This window comes from Nycticebus coucang, chromosome 3, assembly GCF_027406575.1.
Source record: "Nycticebus coucang isolate mNycCou1 chromosome 3, mNycCou1.pri, whole genome shotgun sequence".
Lineage (NCBI taxonomy): Eukaryota > Metazoa > Chordata > Mammalia > Primates > Lorisidae > Nycticebus > Nycticebus coucang.
In genome coordinates, this window is record NC_069782.1 from 100,988,884 (window position 1) to 101,011,764 (window position 22,881).

General features: G+C 36.1%; 1 protein-coding gene and 1 non-coding gene across 2 annotated transcripts in view; both read left to right on the plus strand.

Moving 5' to 3' along the window:
• Positions 1-22,881, plus strand: part of CTNNA3 (catenin alpha 3) — a 1,739,301-nt gene that overhangs the window by 999,028 nt on the left and 717,392 nt on the right. The gene's annotated exons all lie outside the window — the stretch shown is intronic.
• LOC128582815 (U1 spliceosomal RNA) lies at positions 5,468-5,631 on the plus strand. Its single transcript, XR_008379246.1, has one exon. It is a non-coding gene; the product is annotated as a U1 spliceosomal RNA (small nuclear RNA).

The following is a 22,881-nucleotide window of genomic DNA, read 5'->3' on the forward strand; positions in this document are numbered from 1 at the left end:
ATCAAAACACATTCCTTTTGGCTATCAGACACTCAGCAATAAATTTCTATTAAAATCCAAGAGCTCTGAAAAGTCTCCTTTGGGGAAATAAAAACAAACCAGAAAAAGATGCCTTGTAAACATGAAAAGAAAAAGAAAAATCAGTGTTAGGTTGAAATTAGTCTTATAAGGATAGGAACAGAAGAAATCTTTTAAGAACCCCCTGAGGTTCCTTCTCCAACTATTGGCAAACATTCAATCTTATTTAGAAGATTGGGATGCCTAGCTAAATGAAAGGTACAGTACATTGTGTCCTTATTAAATCGTTTAGCAGCTGAAAATGGTAAAAATCCTTATGCTACAAGAGCCCGAGGTGATTGAGGAGGGATGCAGTAACTAACCACTTTATTTAGGCTAGGGCACTAATAATTTGTTTTGTGTAATATGGTTTGCTGGATAAATTCATTTTCAGCAAACCTATTTCAATCTGATTTTTGTAAGAGTCAGTAAAAGTATGTTAGATTTCATTTTCTAGAATATACGCTTCTCTCTGGAATATAATGATCAGTTTCCAGTTTGGATCCCCAGGTGTGTTCTGTGTGGTTGTTGAATTAGGGGTTGGCAAACTTAGGTCCCAGTGAGTTGAAGCAGTTCTGTAATGGTAACTTGAGCACACTGATATAGCAGAATGAATAAGGATAATAAGTAGTTGCTCCCCAAAGCCTCATTTTGGAGGCCGGGAAACATTTTTCGCTTATATAATGGATAAATGAATAATTCTTCCAGAAGGCACTCTTAGGACCCATTCCAAACATAACATCTGGCACATCAATTGATTAAGTAAGCATCCAGATGCTTTTCTCCAGCCATGGTGCAAGCTCTTTCATCAGTGAAGTTGCACAGAGTTTTACGTAGGCACTGGGGATCACCTCTGTGTCATATACTCAGCTTATGGTCCATTGGGGGCTACATATGATCCCTGTCCCTAGAAGTGTTATTTACAAGGACGAGGGGCAAGAATAAAATTTCCTCAATTTTATTCTCTTTCCTGCCTTCTTAGCCTCTACTTACATCAGTCCCTCTGCCTTATGACTTGCCTTGTTGCCATGAGAAATTACTTGTAGATCTTTGTACTCCAACTTTTTTCTTACCTTAGTGCCTTTGTTGAGGCCACATGTTCATCTGTTTGGATGTGTTCCTATTCTCATGCTCTCGCCCATCTTGTATGAATATTTCATAAGTATTTTTTGAGTCAATCTGCCATGTCTTTAGTTCAGAAAGTCATTGAATATTAAGGAACAAGTGAATGCGTCTTGAAAGTTGTGGATGTTAAAGAGGGAGAAGACGGGGGAGGATGTACCAGTCTAGTTTGGGAGATAAAATATATGCCAGATGTTATAGATGGATCCTTGAAGGAAATGCAGTGGTTCACTCATACGTACCAATCCACCTGGGCTGTACACACAAATTACACAACTTTGCCTTTCTTCCTCCTTTGATTTCTTTTACTCTGCTCCTCTTGTAATTATGCCATCACCTTACACGGATGGGTATAATAATAATTGTATAAGTATCATTTTTATTTACTCTGGGGGTGTTATTAATACTTCTTACTGTATTACAGTGGTCTTCTTATGAGGACCCTTAGAAAAAAATTTGTCTTAGCTCACAGTAGCATAAATAATTGTGATTTTGAGAAAGTGTTTTACTTTTGTTGTATGAGTATTAAAAAAGTGGTTTACTTTTGTTATAACAAGTATTAAATATGTAACTTGTAATTTCCCCCTTTGCACTGCTGCTTGAAAATAGTTTCAAAAGAGTGATGCAGCACTGAGAAGTAAATGGTTTCAAATGGCTTGCATGTTGCATGTGAATCACAGTCCAGCTTTGTCTTTTTTGCTCTACATTGCTGGCCCTTTAAGTTATTTTTCCAACCTTCTTTTTTTTTTTTTTGTAGAGACTGAGTCTCACTTTATCACACTCTGTAGAGTGCTGTGGTGTCACACAGCTCACAGCAACCTCCAACTCCTGGGCTTAGGAGATTCTCTTGTCTCAGCCTCCCAAGTAGCTGGGACTACAGGCACCCACCACAATGCCTGGCCTTTTTTTTTTTTGTTGCAGTTTGTCCAGGGCCAGGTTTGAACCCGCCACCCTTGGCATATGGGGCTGGTCCCCTACCTACTGAGTCACAGGCACCACCCCCCAACTTATTTTTTTTACTAAGTGAGAGCATATTTTTACATGACTCTTGTTAGGGAAAAATACAGGAAATAAAAACCAACAGTACTTAGCGGGTAAAAACAAATCTGTTGGAGTGGAATAAAATTCCTCAAGCAGGGTTATTGAAGTGATCTCTCCAACCTCATGCCTTCTACTCCTGCTAATCAACTTTTCTCTCTTTCTAATCTAAAGCAAATCCATGTCCTTACTGTGGACTCTTATTTCTAACTCCCCGCAGACATCTCTGTTTAAGCACTTTGCAGACACCTTGAATTTAATATATTCAAATCTGAACTCTTCTTTCCATTCTTATCTTGTATTTACACTAGCATTTTTCTCTTTTGAAGAATTAAATCACCAACCTCCAGATTGCCTATGCCAATACCTTGAAAATTATTCATCATTCCTTCCATTCATTCTGTCCTCATCGCCACTAATTCTGCCTTCCCAGTGTCTTCCAAATTTGTTCCATTCTTGGCATTCCTATCAGCTACTGACTTAGTGTAGGATTTCATGATTTCCCTCTTGAATATTGACTCTTGAAGATGGACCCTTGACACTACCAGGTCCATCCTGCTCACCTTCTTAACATCCTTCATAAAGCTGCTAGAGTGATCTTTTAAAAACAAAATATTGATCACAGTGTCTCCTCAGTTACAACCTTTCAATGAGTCAACAGAACCAACCCTCAGAATGACTCTAGGATCCTTACTTAGCAAGGTGGGCAAGAAACTTTATGGTCTGGTTGGTTCTTACCTTCTTCAGCCTCATCTCTTACGACTTCTCTCACCCTCCTATCACATTCTTTGATAAATAAGAATTGTCAATTATGCACTATTCTTCCTGATTCTTTGTTCCCCCACCACCACCATTAAGCATGTAAAACTAACACATGCACACACGCATGCTTTTTTTTTTCTTAGTTGTTTAGAACATTCTTGATCAAAGATGTGTCTACTTTTTGGAAAGAACACACTTTTACAGAATGTCAATAGATTTAGGGGATACAAGTGTATTTGTATTTTGAAACATGGATAAACTGTATACTGCCAAAAAAGAAGGTTTTTAGTGTACATTCTACTTGATAAGTAATTTTTCATCTCTCACCCCCCAACCACCCTCTTTTCTTTGTTTCCAATGTCCACTATAGCTCCTAAAGACCATACTTATCTATTTAACATCATACTGGAAATCCTAGCCAGAGCAATCAAGCAAGAAAAATAGAGGGTATCCAAATTGGAAAAGAGGAGGTCTAACTATTCTTCTTTGCTGATGGTATGATCTTATATCTAGAAAATCCTAAAAGCTCTTCCAAAATGCTTATAGAATAGATAAAATAATTCAGTAAAGTCTCAGGTTACCAATCAGTAGCATGTCTACACTCTAAGCTGAAAGTCAAATCAAGAGCTTACTTTGTAATGAGGAATGCAGCAAGAAAGGAAGTAGATACTTGCAAATAACGTCCAATGAGCTGACTAAACCTACCTAATATTACCACCAGATCACAAGGTAGTCATAACTCAAGACACAGCCCCAAAGACTTCTTCAGAGAAGCCTTATGTGACCCCTACAGTCTAATGTTGCTGACTTTTTTTACTGCCTTCTCTAGATTCCCAGTTGTTATTCTCTGCATAATACTCTCATAAAAACTGATTTACTCTAAACAACTTAAGGGCAGGGACCATATATATGCTTTTCCTTTTGCCCCCTCCTATTAGTAAATACTCAGTAGATGTTTTGAGCACCCGATAAATGCAGTGAGGTATCTTGAAAAGACTGTAGCTAGGAAATAGTGGAAAGGCAGGTAGAGATATTATGAGTCTGGATAATTATGTGAGCAGAGAAGCATAGAGAGAATGTATAGGTCAGGTGGCAGATGGCCTAGGTTCTGGCAGTAATTTGTCCTACAGACTTTCCTCTTTCTCCTTCTTGTTCACAGTACATAAGTAATTGTAAGTGATAGGGGAAAACAGAGTTTGTTGCTGTTGTCATTATCATTTACAGTCTTACATTGTGTTCTGAGGAAAACAGACCTTTAGCTCGAGTTCCATTTATTATGCCGAGTGCAATGGATAGTTGGATTTTATGACTTTGGCAGGAAGAGTTGAGGCAGAGTAGATATAGGGTCATCTGGTTTCACATAAAAACTTTTTAAAATAATTAAGGTAGAGGGCAGCGCCTGTGGCTTGAAGGAGTAGGGCACTGGCCCCATATGCCAAAGGTGGTGGGTTCAAACCCAGCCCTGGCCAAAAACTGCAAAAAAAAAAAAATTAAGGTAGAATACAGTTCTTGTCACCTGGGCTGGAGGGAAGTCATTATAGCTTAATGCATCCTCAAACTCCTGAGCTTAAGGGATCCTCCTACCACAGATCCCCAAGTTACTAGGATTATAGGCCACTCTGCCTGGCTCACCTAGAAACTATTAAAGTGAATGCTATAGGAGGCCTTAGAGCAGGTGCTACCCAAAGTTTGATGTAAGCCAGTACTGGTCAGTCCATTTCAATGGCCCAAGTTGATAGGAAGTGTTTAGAGATTTTTTTTATATTCCTGATAGTTATTTTATACATATTGAACCTAATAAAATTTTCAACTTCTATTTTGTATGTTTGTTTTAATTTCATTTTTGTGTGTATTTTCTAAAAGTGTTGGTTCACCACAGTTTATAAATCACAACATATGAGAAGCTAGTTCTTCAGTATAGTCAGAGCAACACTTTTTTAGTGCATGTATTTTTGATAAATAGTTTTCCCTATTTGAGTCTCCAGCCAGATCCTCTGAAATTCATATATGGATCCCAGATTTAGGGCTCCTGATCTGGCTTAAACCAGAAACCAGTCATTTATAAATAAGAAAAATGAACAGTAAAGAATTAAGTAATCTACTCATAATTCTATAGAGCAAACCAGAGCCCAACACTTGGTTTCCTTCCACTCCACCAAATTGCATTATTTATTTCTGCTTTCAAATACTTCGTTTGTACCACTCACTACCACCAGAATATGGATTGTGTTTCTGCTTATCAAGATTTGTGATGAACTATACTGCACCATAAGACTTTGAGAGATATTCACCTGCTTTGCCTACTTGCTTAACAGAACAAATACAACACACTTATGACATTGTAGAAGAATGAGTATGGGCCAACCAATGTTGCCAATATGACTATAAACCTTTAATGCTAAGCTCCATTCTTGCTGTAGCTTACTTTAATCTTCAGTGAGTAAGTCATAATTCATGATGAGAATTTTGTGTATAGAAATTGCCTTTAATACTTACCTAGCAGGGGAGATGCCATGATCACAAAGGTGGTTTTCCCAGGGCGAGGTTTATCCATTGTACTCCAGATGTGTTGACCCCTGCGATTTCCCCAAATGCGAGAAACTCAACTGCATAATTTGTGGTAATGGGGGACTGCATACGTGCTTTCCCCTGGTTAAAAAAAAAAAAAGGAAGAAAGAAATTGCCTTTAATTTCAAGTACATTTTGGTGGTACTTCATGGCAAATACAGGCATTACTGACAAATGCATTATATTTTGTTTTCATACACCTAAGTCCTATGATATAGCTGGTTGTTAGAGACAGAGGGGGAGAGAGGCCATGAAAAATGGAGAAATGGAGTCTCTGGAGTTTGATGTAACAGAGAATCTGCAGAGTCACAAATGAAACTATCCAAGGCAGAGAGAGGGTACCTTTGCCTTTCCTGTCATGCATGATTGATGCTTTCTCTTTATCACCCTCGCGCATGTGTCCTGGTTATTTTTTCCCCTCCTGCTGCCACAGTCAAATTAATGATTAAGGTACACTAACTAGCATAACACCTGGATGTTAATTTCAGAAAGTAGATTGAGGTGCATAGCATTTGACCTCATAGACACTCAGAAGGAGTCTGTAGAGCTTCCTTCATTCCATAAAGTTGAATACTCTGCTTTTCCCTATCATAGCTGCAATTTTGACAACCTGCCTATCCCAGAACAAGCAAGTCTAACATGTCTGTCTCTCTCTCTGTTACTGTTCTCTTTTTCAGTTTATTTCATAAGCTGGAAGGAATAAGATAAATAAAATTGTAATGTGTGTGTGTGTGTTTTAAAGATGCAAAATCCAATGTGTATAAATTTCCATTATATATGTTATCAGGAAATAAATCCAAATGCTATAGATGTGAATAGCTTTATGTGAATAATAACTCTGAAATTTTGCACTTGTCTTAGGTTCTCCTGTTTTGTTTTGTTTTTTTTTGGCCAGGGCTGGGTTTGAACCTGCCACCTCTGGCATATGGGACCGGCACCCTACTCCTTGAGCCACAGGCGCCGCCCTCTCCTGTTGTTTTTTTTACAGTCATGTTGTGACCTTTGTATTTCTAGATTTGAATCTCCGGCTAGCTTGGTCTTTCCTTTGTCCATATATTCTTGCCCTAACATTCTGGCATAAATATATGGATATAAATATTATTTCCATATTATCCTGAAGACAGTATAATTTGTAAGGCCAACTGTAATCCCAACAGTCCCATAATGGGCATCTGTGCCAATAAAAAATGATTAAGGCTGATTTTCTCTTTTGAGTTGTCCAATAACTACTCTTGACCATGAACACAGACATTTTAGAGATGAATTAAAATTAAATCTTATTAAGTGATCAGAGGTTGGAGAAAGTAGGAAAATAACATGGCTCTCAAATTAATTAAATTCAAATTACTAACAATTTTAATGTTATTGACAGCTATTTATTTTGCATCATTTTAACTAAGTAAGCAACTTGATATTACTCCATAGAATCTTATTTCCCTACTAACTTAACTATTCATTAAAAGAATAAACTTAGAAGTTATTTCCAAGATCCAAAATAAGATTTTCAGCTTCAGGATGGGAAATTAAATCAACCTAATTTTTTAAAATTCCTTCACTTATTAACCCCATGGAAATGACTAACAAAGCACAAAACGAGCAAAAGAAGTTTACTGCAATCCTAGAAAATAAGAAGCATGTGATATTAATAAAGACTCTTTCAGTGATTTATTTAAGAAAAAAAGAATAATTATAATAAGAATCAGCAGATGGACTGGATTTACCCAAGGAGATGATTTGGGCTTTTATTCTTTCCAGTATAAGCAAAGTAAGGAAACCGTGAGAAGGCAGGTCTCTCCAATGGATAACTGAGGGAATCAAAAACTTAGGAAAACTCCTATTTGCCGAAGTGAATAAAAGAGAGAATCACACAATAGGGCCTGGCTTATTGTACCCTCAATGAATCCCCAATAATAAAAAATAATAATAATAAATAAGTAAGTAAAGAATTTATCAAAGAGGAGCCATACAAAGTGTTTGCCCTGGTGCTTCTTCCACTTGACATCGTAAGCAAGCTAAAGACAGTGGAGCCTTTCTTGCTCACTTTACTCTTGCTTTCTCTTTTTGGCACAAATATGCCAGGTTCATTTTCAGCATGGGCATCTCTATACACCCTGAATACTGCAATTTCATGATATCAAACGAGACCAAAGCATAGGGGGTCAATATCTACCACTATTATAATCAATCTAAACCTGTGCATGTAAATGTGTACAGGTAACATAGTATCTGCCTCACTGGGAAGAATGAGAGGGAAGCTGGGAATTAGAGTAAATGAAATATAAATATTGCAGGTAACCAAAGACAATTATTTAAAATTCTAATTTGTTTCCTTATTTGTATTTGGGAAAATATTTTTGTGGTTCTTTTTTTTTTTCTTTGTGAAGAAAAAAAAACTGCTATGTTAACGAGCCATAATTTTACTAAAAGGTTGACACACCATTCACCGTTCTCTCATTTTTCTTTTTTGATTGCTGCCTTATGAAGGTAATTTTTTCCAGATTATTGTGAGGGTACAAACAACTAGGTTACAAGGCTTACGATTTTTAGGTAGAGTCCCTCTTGTAGTTGTATTCTGCACCTAAAAGGAGTGACATATGCCCTTAATATTGTTTAAGAGGAAGTACACCAATCTCCATCCCTCTTCCCCTCTGGCCCTGCTTCATTCCTCCTCCTTCCAACTTGAATTGAATTGAGTTTTTCGCTTATGTGTATGAGTATCAGATCATCTACTGGCTTCATATTAGTATTGAGTACATTGAATACTAGCTTTTTCATTCTTGTAGTATTTTACTAAGAAAAATGTGCTTCAACTCCTTCCAAGTTAATAACAAAAATGTAAAGTTTCCACCTTTTTATGGCTGAATAGTATTCCATGGTACACATATACCACAGTTTGTTAATCCATTCCTGGGTTGATAGGCATTTAGTTAGTTTCTACATCTTGGCAAATGTAAAGGGAGCTGCAATAAACAATCTAGTGCAAATTTCCTTTGATAAAATGATTTTTTTTTTCCTTCGGGGTAGATGCCTAGTAATGTGATTGTGGAATCAAATGGAAGGTCTAATTGGACTTTTTTGAGGATTCTCCATACTTCTTTCCAAAGAGGCTGTATTAGTTTTCAGTCCCACCAACAGTACAAAAGTGTTCTCTTCTCTCCATATCCATGCCAGCATTACAATTTTGGAACTTTGTGATGTGGGCTATTCTCACTAAGGTTATGGGATATTTCAGGGTGGTTTCGATTTGCATTTCTCTGATGATTAGGGATGATGAGCATTTTTTCTTTTATTTTATGAAATCGTAACTTTGTACATTGATGCATTTATGGGATTCAGGGTACTGCTTGGATATACAATGTGAAATGCTTACCTTGAACTAACACATCCATCACAGTTATACTCTTTTCTTAATGGTTTTGAAATGTATCATTGCATCATGCACGTTAGGTGAGGTTCCCCCAAATACCCTTCCTCCCCCCCCCCACACCCCCTCCTTGTTCTTTCTAGTATAAGCAAAGTAAGGAAACCCTGAGAAGGCAAGTCTCTCCAATGGATAACTGAGGGAATCAAAATCCCTTCTACTTTTCTACTTTCTGGACTATAGTTATGTTTAACCATTCACATGAATGTATAGGTGATTATATATATATAATATATATAATTATATATATATATTTCATAGTAGTATTGAGTACATTGGATACTTTTTTTCTCCATTCTTGAGATACTTTACTAAGAAGAATGTTCCAACCGAATCCAGGTAAACACAAAAGATGTGAAATCTTCTCCTTTTATATGGTTGCACAGTATTCCATGTTGTACATATACCACAATTTGTTAATCCACTCATGGGTTGATGGGCACTTGGGCTGTTTCCATGTCTTGGACGGCAATAAACATTCTGATGGAAATGCCTTTGTTGTAAAATAATTTTTGATCACCTGGGTATATAACCTAGTAGAGGAATTGTAGGATTGAACAGTAGGTCTACTTTTAGTTCCTTGAGTATTCCACACACTTCTTTCCAAAAAGGTTATATTAGCTTGCATTCCTACCAGCAGTAGAAGTTTTCTCTTCTCTCCACATCCACACCAACATCTGTAGCTTTGGGATTTTGTGATATGGGCTAATCTTACTAGAGTTAGATGATATCTCAAAGTGATTTTGACTTATATTTCTCTGATGATTAAGGATGATGAGCATTTTTTCATGTGTTTGTAGGCCATTTACCTGTCTTCATCAGAGAAGTTTCTGTTCAAGTCTCTTACCCACATAGGAAATGGGGTTATTTGTTCTTTTCTTATTGTCTAGTTTGAGTTCTCTGTGGAATCTAGTTGTCAGACCTTTGTCGGAAACATACCATGCTCATGGCTGGGAAGGATCAACATTGTTAAAATGTCCGTACTACCTAAAGCAATCTACAGATTTAATGCAATCCCTATTAAAGCACCACTGTCAAACTTTAAAGAGATTGAAAAAATAGTGCTTTGTTTTATATGGAATCAGAAGAAACCTCAAATAGCAAATACATTACTCAGAAATAAAAACAAATCAGGCGGTATCACATTACCAGACTTCAGGCTATACTATAAATCTATAGTGATCAAAACAGCATGGTACTGGCACATAAACAGATTTATGAAACAGAATAGAAAACCAAGAGATGAACCCAGCTATTTATCATCATTTGATCTTTGACAAGCCTATCAAAAATATTCAGTGGGGAAATACTCTCTATTTAACAAATGGTGCTGGGTGAACTAGCTGGCCACCTGTAGAAGACTGAAACTGGACCCACACCTTTCACCATTAACAAAAATTGATTCTCACTGGATAATTAATTATCCAGTGATTTAAGATTTAAACTTAAGACATGAAAATGTAAAAGTATTAGAAGAGAGTTCAGGGAAACACTTGAAGAAATAATCCCGGGAGAGTATTTAATGAGGGGGAACCCCCGGGCAATTGAAACAACACCAAAAATACATTACTGGGATCTGATCAAACTAAAAAGCTTTTGCACAGCCCAGAGTACAGTAAATAAAGCAAACAGACAACCTTCAGAATGGGAGAAGATTTTTGCAGGTTATACTTCTGCTGAGCATTTTATATGTTTGTTAGCCATTCGTCTGTATTCTTCAGAAAAGGTTCTGTTCGTGTCTCTTACCCAGTGGTAGATGGGTTTGTTTGCTTTCTGTTGCTGATTAATTTGAGTCATCTGTAGATTCTAGTTATCAACCCATCGTCAGATTCATAACATGAAAGTGTGATTTCCCATATTGAAGTTTGTCTATTTGCTTTTATTGTTGTGTCCTTAGTTGTATAGAAGTTTTTCAGTTTAATTAAGTCCCATTTGTTTATTTTTGTTGTGATTGCCACTGAAGTCTTCTTCATAAAATATTTCCCCAGTCCAGTATCATCAAGAGTTTTTTCCATACTTTCTTCTAGGATTTTTATCATCTCATGTCTCAGATTCAAATCTTTTATCCATCTTGAGTCAATTTTCATTAAGTGGTGAGAGGTGCGGGTCCAGTTTCAGTCTTTTGCATTTGATTACCCAGTTCTTCCAGCACTATTTATTGAATAGGGATTCTTTTCCCTAGTGTATGCTTTTGTTTGGTTTATCAAAGACCAGATGGATATAAGAGACTGGTTTGATTCAAGAGAAATCATCTCTTGATTTCTCTCTATTTAGTTCCATATGTCTGTGTCTCTATTTTTGTGCCAATACCATGTTATTTTGATCATTGTGGACTTGTATTATAGCCCAAAGTCTGGTAAGGTGATTCCATTGGCTTTGTTTGTTTTTATCACTAAGAATTGCATTGGCTATATGTTTTTTTTTTTTCTTTTTCTACTTCCAAACAACATAAAGAACTATTTTTTCCAGTTCTTCAAAGTATGATGTTGGTATTTTAAAGGGGATTACATTGAATCTGTAGATTGCTTTGGGTAGAATAGACATTTTCACAATGTTGATTCTTTGCAGCCAGGAACATGGTATGGTCTTCTATTTGTTAACACCTTCTGCTATTTCTTTTCTTAGGGTTTCATAATTCTCTTTGTAGGGGTCCTTCACTTTTTTTTTTTTTTGGTTAGAGACAGAGTCTCACTTTATCTCCCTCAGTAGAGTGCTGTGACATCACAACTCATAGCAACCTATAACTCCTGGGCTTAGGCAATCTCTTGCCTCAGCCTCCCGAGTAGTTGGGACTACAGGCACTTGCCACAACACCCAGCTATTATTTTTTTGTTGCACTTTGGCAGTGGCCAGGTTTGAACACACCACCCTTGGTATATGGGGCTGGCGCCCTACCCACTGAGCCACAGGCACCACCCCCTTCACCTCTTTTTTAAGGTATATTCCTAAATATTTCATTTCCTTGAAGCTACCATGAAGAATGTGTCTTTTATTAGCTTCTGAACTTGACTATTGTTGGCATACACAAAAGCTGATTTGTGGACATTGATTTTACATGTTGAGATATTACTGTGTTTATTGACCACTTCCAAGAGTCCTGTGGTTGATTCTCTGGGGTTTTCTCACTGTAAGATCATATTATTGGCAATGACCTCTCCTGCCCCCATTTGGATGCTGTTTATAGTCTTTTCTTGCCTGATTACATTGGCTAAAACTTCCAGTAGTATGTTGAATGGTAGCAGTGAAAGAGGCCATCTTTGTCTGGTTCCAATTCTAAGTGAAAAAGCTTTCAGTTTTACTTCATTCAGTATGAAATTAGCTGTGGGTTTGTCATAGATGGTTTTAAGAAATGTGCCATCTATACCTATTTTTTCTAAGTGTTCTTGTTAGAAAAAGGTGCTAAATTTTATCAAATGCTTTATCTTCATCTATTGAGAGGGTCAGGTCTTTATTTTTGCTTCTATTGATATGGTAAATTACATTTATTGATTTGCATATGCTAAACGAACCTTCCATACCTGGGATGAAACCTACTTGATTGTGATATATATTTGTTTCAATGTGTGGCTATAATCTATTAGCTAAGATTTTATCGAGTATTTTTGCATCTTTATTCATTAGAGAAATTGGTCTATAGTTCTCTTTTAGTTGGGTCCTTTCCTGGTTTTGGATTAAGTGATGTTTGCTTCATAGAATGTGTTGGGAAAAGTTCCTTTGTTTTCAGTGTTTTGGAATAGGTTCTGATGTATAGGTCAAGGCTCTTCTTTAAGGGTTTGATAGAATTTTGGCATGAAGCCATCTAGTCCCGGGAATTTTCTTTGTTGAAAGCTTTTATATTGTTTATTCAATTTTTGTGCTTAATACTGGTCTGTTCAAGAGATCTATTACTTTCTGGTTAAGTGTAGGGAGAAGGTATGATTCTAGGTTCATCCATTTCCTCCACATTGTCAAATTTCAGGATATAGAGTTTCTTTTCTTTTTTTTTTTTTATTGTTGGGGATTCATTGAGGGTACAATAAGCCAAGTTACACTGATTGCAATTGTTAGGTAAAGTCCCTCTTGCAATCATGTCTTGCCCCCATAAAGTGTGACACACACCAAGGCCCCACCCCCCTCCCTCCATCCCTCTTTCTGCTTTCCCCCCCATAACCTTAATTGTCATTAATTGTCCTCATATCAAAATTGAGTACATAGGATTCATGCTTCTCCATTCTTGTGATGCTTTACTAAGAATAATGTCTTCCACTTCCATCCAGGTTAATACGAAGGATGTAAAGTCTCCATTTTTTTTAATGGCTGAATAGTATTCCAAGAGTTTCTTGTAGTAGTTAGTGATAGTCTCTTGTACCTCTGTGGTATCTGTTGTTATTTCCCCTTTTTCATTTCTGATTGAGGTTATTAGAGATTTTACTTTTCTGTTACTAGTTAATGTGGACAAAGGTTTATCAATTTTCTATTCTATTTTCAATTTGGAATGGGACCTACAGATATCATCCTTCCAAAGGCTAAAGCTAGCCAGATACCCTAGATCATGACTTCAAGACCTCCTTGAGCCCACCTAATTCTGTGAACTCCTAGTCCAGGCCTTGGAGTGAAGCTCCGTTCCATAAACAGAATACAAAATGAAATAGAATAAAGGAAATCAGAGAAAAAAAGAAAACTAATAAAAATAGATATAGAAAATTAAAAATAAAATTATGTAATATGAAGAATAAAATAGGTATCTTAGTTGTTATTTCATGTGGGAAGGAGGCACGCCTTAACCTTCCAGACAATATGCCTAGGTCACAATGTGACTTTCCCAGGTGTGTGGGAGCTGTTCAACTCGTCCCAAGGATGGCTGCCCAAGCTCAGTGGGTGTGCTAGAGCCAGCCATGCACTAGGACTCAGTGGACTGTTCCTCCAGGGTGTCACTCCCATAATGGAAGCACCCTGTTAGTCATTAACCCACATGGTCATTCAGTCCTGGCCACAGGAAGCTTTTTGTATTTACTTGCTCATTTAAGCCTTTCCAAGGCAGCTCCAGTGAGCAGCTACTCCAAAACAACAACAACAACAGCAGCAACCCTACAAGACAGCCCTTTCCTATCTCTAGTTCTGCACTGGATGGCCAGCTGCAAGACCTCTGCCCATACATAGGCACTTGCCTTCTGTGCTGGTCTTCCTCAGATCTTGACCATCTTGTTGGTTACTGGCATCCCCTACTGCTTCACTGTGCCCCAGAGTGGTGTTTTTGGGTAGGATCCCCCCACCCAGAGGTGGCTGGAGTCCTTTCTTCCCTGTCTCAACATGAGTGGCTGGTAAGATGTCTCTTGTATGCCATTTTGTTCCTTTGCCTCATTTCCCATTTCTAGGGTGCCCCAGTGTTCTCCCCACAGATCTCACTATACCTGCAGGCCACAGGGTGACAGAGGCTATAGCAGAAACACCTGAGCCCTCCTGTAGATGCAACAGCAAAGAGGCAACCCCAGTTTGGTGTCCCATACAAGAGACAAAATTAAAAAAAAAAATCTATGAATAATGTGTTATTATTATTTCTCTGTGTTGAGAAAACTGAGGCATAGTTAACATGCCTAAAGTTAAATAGCTAGTAATTTGCCAAGCCAATCCTCCAGAAAGACCTAAATCCAGAACCCATGACCCTATTATTACACTATATACCAACTACAGAGGGCTTGGAAACTGAAAAGAAAATGACCATTATTTTAAAGGAAAAATAAAATAACAAAAAATAAATTAAAAAAACTTAATATGAAAAATAACAGTGTAGTCACCAATAAAAAACAGAAGAAAATTTAAGTAATAATCTCGTAGCTTAGATAAAAAAAAAAAAGAAGAAGAAATCAGAAGATCTCAGTAAATATTAGATACAGGGAATTTTGACACAAATAGATCTAATATATAAAATCTTGTAACAGTAGAATGAGTCAATTGAGGAGAAATAATAATCACAGGAAAAAAATTATCTTGAGCTAAAGATCTGAAGCTTCAGACCATAGAAATGACCAAGAACTGAGCTAGTACAGTAATAATGAAAGATGACTCATATCTAGACATTATTGTGGGATTTTGAAATTTCAATAATAAATGGTAAAACTTATAACTGCCTCATGGAATGCAAAAATGTTTACAAAGGCAAGAATCAAATTTGCATTGAACTTCTAATCTGATGCTTCAAATAAACCAGAGAATGTGTTTGGATAGTGTTTGAAATAAGTAGAAAACTGCTTGTTTTATTCAGAAGTCTTTTGATGTATTCTTTGAAATGATGAATATAATAAGGTCCATATGTGGCATGAATTTTGAGATTATCCTCCGATGATATATCAGTATTTGGTATATCTAATTGTAGGAATTTAATAATCGAGATGTTGGAAATTTAAATGTATCATTTTCCACCAACATAGAGACTCTTTTTTTTTAATTAAATCATAGCTGTGTATATCAATGCAATCATGGGGTACAATGTTCTGGTTTTACATATAATTTGAAATATTTTCATCAAATTGGTTAACATAGCCTTCATGGCATCTTCTTAGTTATTGTGTTAAGATATTTATATTCTACATTTAGTAAATTTCACATTTACCCTTGTAAGATGAACTGTAGGTGTGATCCCACCAATTACCCTCCCTCTACCCATCCTTACTACTCCCTCTCCTCCCTTCCCTCTCCTCTTCCCCCATATTCTTGGGCTATAATTGGGTTATAACTTTCATATGAAAGCTATAAATTGGTTTCATAGTAGGGCTGAGTACATTGGATACTTTTTCTTCCATTCTTGAGATACTTTGATAAGAAGAATATGTTCCAGCTCCATCCATGTAAACATGAAAGAGTTAAAGTCTCCATCTTTTTTAAAGCTGCATAATATTCCGTAGTGTACATATACCACAATTTATTAATCCATTCATAGGTCAATGGGCACTTGGGCTTCTTCCATAACTTAGCAATTAAGAATTGGGTTGAATATAGAGATTCTTAATAAACAAATGTTGAGGAGTTTTGTGTCTTAAACTGAAAAAGAAATTTTAATAGTTTAGCAAGTTGGGTTTATTAACGTTTTGTCTTATTTTGTGGCCATTACTTTTACAATGTTGTAATGTAGATTGTTTCTTTTGTTTTTTAAAAACATAACGTAAAACCACTTACAATTTAGCAACAATAATGAATCTTTTATTCTTTTTCTAATAATTTTTGGCTACATCAACTCCAAAGTCAAGATTGTTATTTCATTAATGCGTATAATTTGTCTATATGATGATTTAATGAACAAAAATCTTTAATAAAGAAATAAGCATGATGGAATATATAAACACAGGTAGTATACAATCTGATTAAAGTGGTGCTAAATGATGATAAATTAAGTTTTCAAATATTTTCATGCTATTTGTTACCATCTGTGGACATTTAATGCCTCATTAGCAGTGGATTAAATCACTAGCTTAGAATCTATCCTCAGAAATAGTAAATGCCTATTATATCCAATTAGAATATATGCTGATGTGGAAAGAAGTTGAAATAGGAATGGAATTTAGGGTCTAGTTTTGTCTTTGCAGTTAACCACCCATGTGGCCTTGAGAGAAATTCTCAAATATTCCAAAAAGAAAGTAATTGTATCAGATACTAAATTTCCCTAGTTCCTAAGATCCCCAGTATATAGGCTACATGAAAGAAGGTTGACTAATCCTATGAGCTGCTTAGATTTAAACTGCTATTCTTTAAATGACTCTTCTGAACTTTCTTGAACCTAAATTGAAATAATATAACTCAGTTGATAATATAGCACTTGGTATTGAGATAGTGGTTAATGGTGGGGTAGTGTGAGGAAAGGAAGATGTGATGGTGAGTCTTTGTGGGTGTGTGGAAGTAAAAAGAAAATGTATATTTCTTCTCCCATCTGTAATCAAATATCTTGTAGGAATCAGAGACACTGTGATTTCTTTTGAAATCTCTGTTTTAATAAAAACGTGAGTGACAATGTGATTAAAAAGACTTTGGAGAAAATTTTGATACCTATCCCCAGAAGCATTGATACCCTCTCAGCTTCTACATCTCATAATATACTTTTTTATTTTTTCCCTAAATTTGTAAGATTTGCTATAGTAAAGGGGCTTTCTTGTTAAATTTAAAATAGTGAGTCAAAAGTAAGTATAGCTTAAGGCTGCCAGTGTGTTTACAAGACTAAGACCTCCATGAGGGAAGAAAGTTTTATATTTATCTCTATGTCTACATCACAGAGCTGTCATCATAGTGCCCTTTAAGTTTTGGATGAAAAATGAATGACAAAGGTGAATGGTCAGAATCAGGGACTAGGAGTCCCTTGCTAGAGTCTCTTTACCTTTTTCCTCTCTGCTGATGAACTGACTTGACCACAGGAAATTTCTTTTTTTTTTTTTTTTTTAGCCAGGGCTGGGTTTGAACCCACCACCTCCAGCATATGGGACCGGCCCCCTACTCCTTGAGCCAGAGGCGCCGCCCAACCACAGGAAATTTCTACTGAGGTCAAGGCTGTTTGCTTTCATGTACTAATGCCCATGGATTTGAAGAGTGCAGGTCTCTGTCACAATCTGGATCCTAGCACTGCACATTAATAATAATAATAATAACAACAACATTTATTGAGTTCACATTAAGTGCTTTGTACATCTACAACTTTAGCTGAAGCATAGGGAGGTAGAATAATTTGACTCAAGTCACTCAGATAATAAGTAACAAAATCAAGGGCCAGGTGCAGTGGCTCACACATGTACTTCTAGCACTCTGGGAGGCCAAGGTGAATGATTGCTTGAGCTCACAAGTTTGAGACCAGCCTGAGCAAAAGCAAGAAGCCATCTCTACTAAAAATAGAAAAACTGAGGCAAAAGGATTGCTTGAGCCCAACTGTTGGAGGTTGCTGTGAGCTAAGATGCTACGGCACTCTACCCAGGGTAATACCTTGAGACTCTGTGTCAAAAAAAAAAAAGTAGCAAAATCAACTGAAATCCAAGTAGTCAGATTTCAGAGTCCTGTATTCTCAATTATTTCCTGTTGCTATCTGGTTTGTCATCAGAATATATGCAACAATGTGAAACTGAGTCCTATTGCAACTCTGTGGATGTCAGTAATTGAAATTTTCATTTCAATTATTATGTTTATATGTAATTAGCCTTTAACAAGAAAAGTAAAAGAGAGAATTCAAAATTACTTTAAAATTGGTCATTTTCAGCCTTTCAAAAAAATGCTTTTAAGAAGTAAATTTACTGCAAGGGCTGGGAGCATGTGAAAGATTTTTTATTTAACTGAATATCTTTATTTAATTTGTATTTCAAGGAAATGATTTTCTCTGTCTTGGGTAATACATAAATTTTAAAAGGAGTAACCTAATGCACTTCAATTTAAATATTAATAAGATGATTTGAGTGAATGGTTCTTAGCAATTGTACAAAATTAATATGAATCAAATATTAAATAGTTCGTGTGATATTGTTATTGCATCGTATTTTTAATCATAATAGCCCAATTTGTGTCTTTATAGCACATCTTATGGGGTTAATTTCCAGAAGAATTACAGTTAAACTAATGTTTCTTTTGTAAATATATCTTAAGAATAATTGTATTTGCAATGTGGTTCTTATATTGATAATTGCTTCCCACTAAAAGACATCTCTAATTGTAACCAAAAAAAAAAAAAATCTTCTCTTGTTCAAGTAGTTTCTCCCAAGAAATCCAAGACCTGCTTAGAAAACAGAACAATGTAAATAAAAGCATTAAATGAAACTTCTGATAGAAAAGATTTATCATTAGCTAAGAAGTTACTTGAGTAATCAAATTTGAGAATCCTTCATTTAGAGAAATGTTTATGTTTTACAGATTGTAAAAATATAAACTGCCCGGCGGTGCCTGTGGCTCAAAGGAGAAGAGCACCAGCCCCATATACCAGAGGTAGTGGGTTCAAACCCGGCTCCAGCCAAAAACTGCAAAAATAATAATAATAAATAAATAAATATATATGTAAACTGCCATTTTCCAGTTGTCAGTTTGTTGAAAAAATAAGAGATCACATGCTACATTGTGTGTGTATATGTGTGTGTTTATACTTTATAAAGGAGGTGCTAGAGGCATTCCAGAATGCAATTATGTCTTCAGGTGCCATCAACTGCTTATAATTTCAGTTCTCTTTGAATCTGGTGGACACTTTTTTTTTTTTTTTTTGCAGTTTTTGGCTGGGGCCAGGTTTGAACCCACCACCTCTGGTATACAGGGCTGGCGCCCTACTCCTTTGAGCCACAGGCGCCACCCTGGACACATTTGATAGTAGATAGTATTCAGATGTCCCCTCAAGATTTCCATTCCTGGTTACAATCAAACACTAATCAAGTTAAAGCTGTGAAGAAACGGAAGCAATTTCACAGATGGAATTAACGTTACTAATCAATTGACCCTTAAAAGGTGGTAGAGTACCCTGGATTATCCAGGTGAGATCAATGTAATCACATGCGCCCTTAGAAGAGACTAGGAGTGTGGAATAGGAATGCAGACGAATCAGGCAGAGCACAGAGCACAAAAGGGATGCAGCAGGATGGGAGATCAGAGAGCTGCAGATGTCGGGACTGGATCTGTTGTTGCTGCCTCAGATGATGCAGGAAAGGGTTCCTGAACCAGGGAAGGTAGGTGGCCTCTGGAATGCAAGTATAATCTTTGGAGGACAAAGGCAAGAAAATGGGACCTTAGTTCTATCAGTAACATGGGATTGAATTCAGCCAGTAACCTAATAAATGTGGAAGTGAATTCTTTCCCCAAGACTCTAAATAAGAGCCTAAGTTTGCCAATTTATTAATTTGGGCCTTTTACATCCCAGAATAAAGGTATCCGCTGTAGCCATCCAGACTTCTGACCTGTAGAACTGTGAGATAATAAATTTGAGCTGTTCTACGCTGCCACATTTGCAGTAATTTGTTACAACAGCAATAGCAAACTAATACATATTCAAAAAAATGGTGAACATACTACTCCCATGTAGCAATTATTATTCTTGATAAGTCTGAGGGACTATTGAAAGGAGTGTAATGAATAAAAGGGGATCTATGGCGTGAATTCAAATGTTTTTAAAAATGTATTCTCAATTTTCAATGTTGGATCAGTTTTTTTCAGTAAATATCAGGATTTATTTTATTTTTTTATCAATTTTTTTCTTTTTTTTTTTTTGAGACAGTTTCACTAGGTTACCATAGTGTCACAGCTCACAGCAACCTCCAACTCTTGGGCTTAACCAGTTCTCTTGCCTCAGCCTCCCAGGTAGCTGGGACTACAGGCGCCCCCACGCCCAGCTATTTTTTATTATAGTTGTCATTGTTGTTTAGGTGGCCCAGGCCAAGTTTGAACCTGCCAGCCTTGGTGTATGTGGCTGGCACTGTAACTACCGTGCTACGGGCGCCAAGCCTCACCCTCACTGTCTTGCTTACCACATTTATGAACCTCAGCACTCTGTATCTCTAAGGGCTGTAAGATTGAAGAAAAAAACTCTATTTCATTAACTAAGATCAATCCACTTTTTACCTCCTCACCAGCTTAGTTTTTATCAAGACTTTGTAAGAGTACTGCTACTTACAGACCTCTTTGTGGAAGGAGTGTGACTATACCACCCTCTGCCCAGTGTTCCCTTTCCTTAACTAAACACAGCTGCCAGAAGAGGAATGCTGTGGGTAAGTAAATGTGGTGGTTTAAAGGAATGGAAACTTTAGGCTTTTTTTTTTTTTTTAGCTTAGATTCATTTTAACATGATCTGATAACAAAAAGAACTCATTGTAATATTTTATGAGGTATTTCAGATACCCCCAAAGGCTTTAAGAATAATGTATGAATCTTAACACCAAGCTGATTAAAAAAGAAAACATTACAAAATAATTGAGGCTTCTTTTGTTCCCCTTCTCAGATTATTTAGTACCTTCTTCCAAGTAATCAAATTGCATTATATATATATCCAGCAGGTATATAATATCCAAAATATGAGAACGTATTGCCATCAAACAGCAAATAAATAGCTCCTTTAAATAATTTTGCAAGCCAGTTTTTATCCAGTCTGTTTTTAATGTAGTCAGAAAGTCTAATTTGAGAACCCAGCACACAGAAGTATATGGTAATTTAAGTAAATTATACATATATTTAATTTTAGTTAGAAAAAAAGACTTAGAAATCCATCCTGATAGATCTGTTTGTAAATGATGGGTCATTTGTGAAAATAGGAGACTCTCCATCCTAAAGAAATAGCGTTTCGTAATTCTGTATTTTTCCATTATAAATTCTGTAATCATTATGTGGGAAGCAGTGGGATATTCTGAAACCAGTCAGAACTTGGTTTTGATTTTAGCTCTTCAGTGTGCAAATTACATAATATACCTGAAATGTACCTGTACAATAGAAATTAAAATATCTACTTCAGAGTTTTGTATGAATAGAGATATATTTTATATCTATATTTAATATATAAGATTAAGTATGTGTTAAAATATATATCCAGGAAATATATCTGTGTATATATATAGGGGAATGAATTTATACATATATACATGTTTACATTTAAAAGATAGTTGGGAAAATAGTCGCAGAAATCTGTATATCTATTTTTAAATGATTTTCAGGCTGTGCATAGTGGCTCATGCTTGTAATCTACACCTTAGGAGGCCAATGATGGCTTGGACCTAAGAGTTTATAAACTAGCCTGAGAAGCGTAGTGAGACCCAGATCACTTCAGCCCAGGAGTTTGAGGCTGCTGTGAGCTAAGATCACACCATGGTACTCCAGTCTGGAAGAAATCTCTAAAATGCAATAAAAAAATTAAAATAAAAAATGATTTTTATTTGTGAGAGTGGAAGGAGGCTTCTCATTCTGAAGAAACATCACCTTATAATCTTGTTTTTCAGATACATTTTATGTTTTTGTTGTATTTCCCTCTATAGTGTCCTTTTCCATCATCAGTTCTTGTTTCTCTATTACTGAGTGAAAATAAAAACACTATTTCTTAGCGATGAATTAGTAAGTTGAGAGTTGGAAAGAAACTTTTATACAGTTTTATTAAAGAAAGCATTTAAAACATCTATAAACCTGGTCTGAAGTGTGAATGAATGATTTATGATCTTTTTCATTGATCTGATTTGATAGTTGAAACTAAGTGATGTTATTAGTCAATCAAACAATATATTTTTATCATCTTCTATGATACTTTATAAGCAACTGTGGAGACCATAAGTCTAAAGGCTTCGGATCTAGGAATTTATAATCTTTTTGGAAAGTTAAGACGTATATTCATGAAAATATAAATAGCACAAGCCAACTGGATACAACTGACAAAGCTGCTATAGGAAGAAATACAACTGATAGAATATTTAAGATCTGTTCGACAGACGGCTGTACAGATTGTCAAAAAGGAGCTTTTTCAAACAGGAGCCTATATGATGATAGGAAGAAATTGAATCAATAGAATATTTAAGCTAATCTTGAAAGAGATGACTATACATATTGTCAAAAAGAAGTAATCCGAGGAAGCCAGCACAGAATTATTGAAGAAAAACAAAAACTTAAATCTTAGTTCTTTTTTCACTTGGGTTACTAGGCTTTTAGAAAGTATAATAAAGCCACACTATCTAAATTTCTGTGAGACATTTCACAAGGTTTCTTATAGTGTACAAATGCACAAAATGGAAAACTATGGATTTTATGCCAGGAAATATACAGTGTCATATTACTAGCTCTATGATTAAGTGTTATTCAAAGCGTAGTGACTTTAATACTTTAACACAAAATGGCGGAGGTATGTTCGGGAAACCTTCTCAGCCCTGTTCTCTTCATTATTGTTTCTACAAATTACTGGCATGAGTAATCTAAATCTACACTCCCCAACCCCTGGTCTTCAGCCTTTTAGGAACTAGACACGC